Raw genomic sequence first — 6,499 nt, 5'->3', positions numbered from 1 at the left:
TTGCTCTAGTTCCCAGAGGTACCTGTGGTTACTTGGATGACTTTTGTAACCCAGTTTAAGTCAGGTATTATGAGTTGGACACATAAAATATCTCCATTGAATTAAAGGTATAGGACCTGTTATCCAGAATGCTTGGGACCTGGGGTTTTATGGAAAATGGGTCTTTCCGTAATCTCAATACCAACAAAGTTTTATGTTCCAATGTGAGAGTGTGGTCCCCTTCATATACCCCAGGGGATCGTAATCCTGACAGCTGGAATATTTCCTATAGAAATATATATAAACATGGAATGTACAAGAAGACTGTGCTTGAGCTCTGTAGATGTACAAACATGAGACTAGGTTGTGCAACTGAATGTTGTATAATTCTATTTACGCTGTTGCAGTAGAGGATCTCCCATACTGTGAGATGATAATTTCATTGGTCAGGTAGGTAGGTAGGTAGGCCTGTAACCAATGTTACCGGCAAATGGACCTCATTTAAAAAAAAAAAAAACATGTATATCAATGGGAAAATCCTTTTTTTCATATAAATATGTTTAGCGCTCATCTCTGTTGCTGTAACGATGCCCCACTAATGAAAATAAAGGGGACATTTAGTGGCAGGAAACAAACTACAGTCACATGCATCTTGCAACCTCATATAGCAGGTACAACTGTAAAAAGAATATTATACAGACTCGTAGCTAGGAGATTTTGTGGGCGTCCCGGTTTTATAATATATATATTTTTGGGGAAAAGTATAGACTTTTCCCCAAAAACACAAAGATACGTAATATCTCTGAGAAAGGTATATGACAGACCTCGGCTATTAAGTGAGAAAACACTTCCCCCAAAATCATTGTCAATGTAAGAATGGAAATGTAATTACTATTGCAAAATGTTGCTGAAATTTCATTTTAATGACCTTATCAAAATGTTCCTTTTCAGTGGGAGTGTGTCATATATTGTCCTTTCTTAGGGAGTAATGGGATGTCCCTTCAGGCATGTTTGTGCTGCATTTTTACACTGATATAAAAAAAACACAGTGAGATAAAAACACTTGAAAACCACTAGATTTGGCACAGAGTGTGGCACTGGGGGAGGGATGTACAATTAGTATTTTTAATTATTACTGCATCTCCACTCATACATGCTCAACCAAGCAGAGGAACAATGAGGCACACGATAGAGAAGTTTACATTCGGCACACTCCCTAGAATGACTTTTAATGCTGTGAGTGCTTCCCATACTGAAGATAGCTGAAGCTCGTGGCTGTGATGGCTTGCAAGATACATTTGCACTGATCTGCTCATTTGCCATTCATAACTGCAATAGGCTGATTATTACAAAACAAAACACAGATTTCTTGTAAATTCTAAATGAAAAGACACCATTCTGTGTGTTTAAATGTGATGCAATGTGTAAATCCCCAGTTTGACATCAGTGACCCTGTAAAAACAGCAGTGAGATTAAATAAAAGCCAATTGCTCGTCATTAAATATGTAACTCATGAGTCGGGGTGGAAGCGCCACTAACAGGAGCTTAGTGACTATGGGCCTGGATTCAGATAATTGGACATTCGCTAATTCCAGGGACCCAGACTCACAGTCAGAAGGGCAGAATTATTTAGAGAATGGTGCAGAGAATGCAGAAAGGAGATTCTACTCTTTAAGGCTGTTAAATCATTTAAAACATAATATAAACCCCAATAGGATTGGTTTGCCATAATATAGATTCATGCATCTTAAAGGCCCACCATACTCGGGCCGATAAAATCCACCGACAGACCGAGTTGGAAGCTTATCGGCTCGTGTATGTGGCCCTCCGACAGGTGTCCCTGATCAATATCGTTGATGCGGTCCTGTGATCCCACCGCCCATTAAGGTGGCCATACACAGGAGATCCGCTCGTTTGGCGATGTCACCAAACATGCGGATCTCCTGTGTATGGCCACCTTAATGCCCCCCATACACGGGCCGATAAAAGCCGCAGACAGACCAAGTTGGCAGCTTATTGACCCGTGTATGTGGCCCTCTGACGGGCTTCACCGATCGATATGTGCCCGAAATTCCAGTTGGACCGTGGCCGCATCTGTTCGTTTATACGGTCCAGCATGCAACCACCTGTATTCTGTGAATTATGATCCGATCGTTGGGCCCTAACATCGCCAAATGAGTGGATCTCTCTGTGTATGGCCAGCTTTAGTTACCATCAAGTACAAGCTACTGATTTATTATTACACAGAAAAAGCAGTTTAGCCACAAATGAAGAAATAGCAAGCTTTCTGGATAATAGGTTTGTGGATAATAGATACAGCACATAGACAAGTACAGTATAGTTTTTTATAATATGACAGTTAGGTTGAACCAGACTGCGACAGGGATTTAGAATAGGCCCTGACATTTCAGTACACAGAGACTCAAACCCAAAAAAGTTCCTGGGGTGCCAATTATGGGCTGTGATTGGTTATTTGTTAGCCTCTATGTGGACTGGCAGCCTATAGGAGGCTCTACTTGGCAGTACACCTGGTTTTTATGCAACTAAAACTTGCTCCCAAGAAAGGAGTTCAAAAATAAGCTCCTGCTTTGAGGCCACTGGCAGCAACATCCAAGGGCTTGGTGAGCAACATATTGCTTGCATGCCACTGGTTTGGGATAACTGGTCTATGGCATCTTAGAGCAGCATCCCTGGCAGTGATGTAACAAAAGTGTGACCCCCCCCAAAAAGAATCTTTAGAGGGGCCTGGAACACCCGGAGCTGCTCCTCCACCCATTGCTTGTGCACGGGATTGTGCCACAATTTTAAAGTAGAATAGTGGTGGGAAAGGGGTTATTTGAATGTTATAGAGAAAGTGGGTCCCCTGTTCCATGGTTTTCCCCCCGAATGACCGTGGGGTCTGCTTCCTCTATATTTACACCACTGTCCTCTGGCAGAATCCACAGATTGACAGTCAGGACCTGGGCTGAACTGTATGAATATCCTCCCTCATCCCATATACTGTATATAGTTACCCAAAGCAGATATACTGTACTGCCCAGGCTGTGAAGGACCTAGATAGACTCAGTGTTGCTGCATTCCATTTGCATCTACGTGTGGCATTCCAATGTGCGGCACCTAAACGGCTTATGTCGAATGTTATTTGGTGTGTAGCGACTCCTTAAGGAGCCAGTAGATGTCTCTGCACTCCCTGGGATCACTCCTAGCTTTGTTCTGCTCATATCTGCTGTTAGAGAGACACTGATAGTGTATGAATAGGGCACAGCCAGAAGGGTAAGATCTGCCAGGTTCTGGGCAATATAGACTAGAGCTGTATGGGCAGATTCGGGTCCTTTAGATGGGTCCTTTAAATTGGCCAGATGTCGGCTGGAAGATTTTATTTTCCCTTTGGATTGAGGACTGCATTGGTTCATTGATGCGGCCCTTGCTCTGATGGTTCCTATTCCCGCAGTTGTAATCAGATCATTTGGCCCCAGAGCCAACAATCGGATTAAGCCCGATATAATTCATCACCTTAGGTTGGCATATTGGGGAAAGATCCTTTCGTTTGGCAAGGTCACAAGTATTTGGCCAGCTTAAGTCCAGCGTGCCAGGCAAAACCAACAACCTACTCTGAACTGAGGATTTCTTCCTGCTGCCAACATGACCGCAGGGCTGCTGATAAAGCAAATGTTACTACACTACAGAGTCTCCTGAACAAAAGATTGAGAGATAGGCAGTAATCATAATTTTCGGAGCTTTGTTTTGGGCCCAGCAATTAAAGGAGCTTTGATGTTGAACTTTGTAACCAGTGTCCTACATATAAAACCCCTCAAGAGCCTTATATTTGGAAACAGCATTATTGCCTCAGCTCCACATCAGCATAAACGACTGCAACTCATTCTAATGTCTCACTCACCTCCAGGTCCGGCATATCAATAGCCTCACCCAGTATGTGATTCCTTCTCCTCGGACCTCAGATGCCTGACTTGCTCTTCCAGCAATATGGAGCTCTCTCTTTCTCTGTCGCTATGTGTGTTTGCTTTATTAGCCGGCTGGAAGAGAACCTGTTCCAGGCCTTGTCTTGCACCTTTATCACACATTTACCCTATAGGAAATGGGAGAGAGTAGTACATGAGAAATAGGCAGGAGTCAGTCCAGATATTGTCATTATTGACAACACATGGGTTTATACGTGAATACAAAGATATTTAAAAAGACATACAAAAATATAACTGATAACATGGGGTTGAGAGGATGCTGCTCAAAAGAGCTTACAATCAAAAAGGAGAAAGAGGAGGTATAAAACCAAAGGTTTGGGGAGGGAGTTCCCAGTTACAGACAGACCTACAACTCAGTGACCTGCTATGCAGTTTTGTCAGTACTGTTACTTTTCTGTCCTGTTTAGTGAACTACAGTATACTCATATTCTAGGGAAATGCACCCCTTCCCTACAGTATGCTCACCTTAGAAAAACATCATCCTGTAAAGACCTTAAAGCAGTTGTCCCCAAACCACAAAGGCTGGCACCCATAGGGAGGCTCTGAACTTATTCTGAGGTGGCCAATCCGAAGGCCAATTTGGGGGTTACAGTTAAAAGGGTTGGTTCACCTTTAGGTTAACTTTAAGTATGTTATAGAATGGCTAATTCTATAACATTACCCTTCATTTATTTTCTTTTTTAATAGTTTTAAATGATTTGCCTTCTTCTTCTGACTCTTTCCAACTTTCAAATGCGGGTCACAGACCCATCTATAAAAACAATTCTCTGTAACGCTTCAATTGTATTGTTATGGCTGCTTTTTATTACTCCTCTTTCTATTCAGGCCCTCTCCTATTCATATTCCAAACAGTGCATGGTTGCTAGGGTAATCTGGATCCTAGCAACCAGACTGCTGAAATTGCAAACGGTAGAGCTGCTGAATAAAAGGCTAAATAACTCAAAAACCACAAATAATAAAAAAATGAAAACCAAATTGCAAATTGTCTCTGAATATCACGCGCTACATCATACTTATAGTTATCTCAAAAGTGAACAACCCTTTTAAGCAGAATCCATGTTTGTCCTTAAAGTGATACTAAGGGGCAGATTTATCAAGGGTCAAATTCCGAATTGATGAGAGTTATTTTAAACTCCCATCAACTCGAAATTCGAATAAAAAAAGACCAACTGAAACTTATTTAAAATAAAAATCAATTTTATTTACTTCGAGTCCGAATCGAATTTGGATAGTATTCGACCAAATTCGATTCAAAGTAATTTAAAAAAAAAAACCTTTGATTTTTCAGAGTCCACCAAATGACTCCAAATAGATTCTAGGAGGTCCCCATAGGCTATTCAGCAGGTTTTAGATGGCGAAATAGTGAGTCAAATTTTTAAAGAGACAGTACATGATAAATTATGATATTCGAATTTGAGGTTTTTTTTTTCAAATTCGATTCAAATTTGGACTATTCCCTCATCGTAGTACACTAAGGGGCAGATTTATCAAGGGTCGAATTTCGAAGTTCAAAAAAACGTCGAAATTCGAAATTCGACCATCGAATTAAAAAACTTCGAATGACGCAATTTCTAATGACGGCCCTGACAGGACCCCTCCATTGCCAGTTTCATGTTCTCTCTGATTAATGAGCCCCTCTATGTGCTAATGAGCCACTTATTGTTCCCAATAGCGCTCATAATGTGACCCATTGGCCTCCCCTAACCCCTCAGGTGCTGCCTGTTTCTTCTAATCATAATAAAGACAAATGTTTAGTTCATATGGAGGTTGGGTGTGAGGCGTGTGGGCAGCTCCTACTTCCCCACTGTGCCGGCTCCGTGCATTACAATGGGCTAATGAATACACTTTACTCCACTTATCCCCCCAGCCTGGAATAGAACTGGGTTTATTTAGCAGGATCAGTGTAAAGTGGGTGGTTAGAGCCGCATGTGAGGGGCAGGAGGGCTGGGTGCAAGAGGTGCAGTTACCCAGAGATACAGGTGGGATTAACACTGTAGCAACTCGCAGCTCTATCACGTGTAGCCATACAGTGCGCCGCTAGGGGGCAGGGCATCATCACATCGAGACTGATAACGAGCCGCACATTGAACCAGTTCCATTGAGACCCGCACATGTTTTTTTTCCATTCATTCGAACCGGCACCAAAACTGACCCGGAGGCAGCGCTGAAAGGAAGACACATTGATTATCATAAACTATTGAAACCCGTTATAATAGCCGCAAATCAAACTTCAGCATAATTGAGCCGCAGAAACCTGATAAAGGTCCCGGCGAAGACCGAAACGTGTCCTGTACAATAACTGTTTTTTATATGTCACGTGGTGTGGTCTTATACTAACAGCAGGGACAATGAGAAGAATTATATAAGTCAGCTGCCCTGTCCTGTTTAATGTCCTGTTTAATGTCCCAGAATCCCTGCTGTCTTGATACATTTGGATCTAGTTAAGTGGGGCTTCATCTATATTGGAAGAAAAAACACAAACACATCGATTAAATGTTACCAGAGGGCTCTGTGTGCAGCTAATGCATTTTACTTCCCTA

Source organism: Xenopus laevis, chromosome 6S (assembly GCF_017654675.1).
Source record: "Xenopus laevis strain J_2021 chromosome 6S, Xenopus_laevis_v10.1, whole genome shotgun sequence".
Taxonomy (NCBI): domain Eukaryota; kingdom Metazoa; phylum Chordata; class Amphibia; order Anura; family Pipidae; genus Xenopus; species Xenopus laevis.
Note: the sequence above shows the minus strand (reverse complement) of the source record.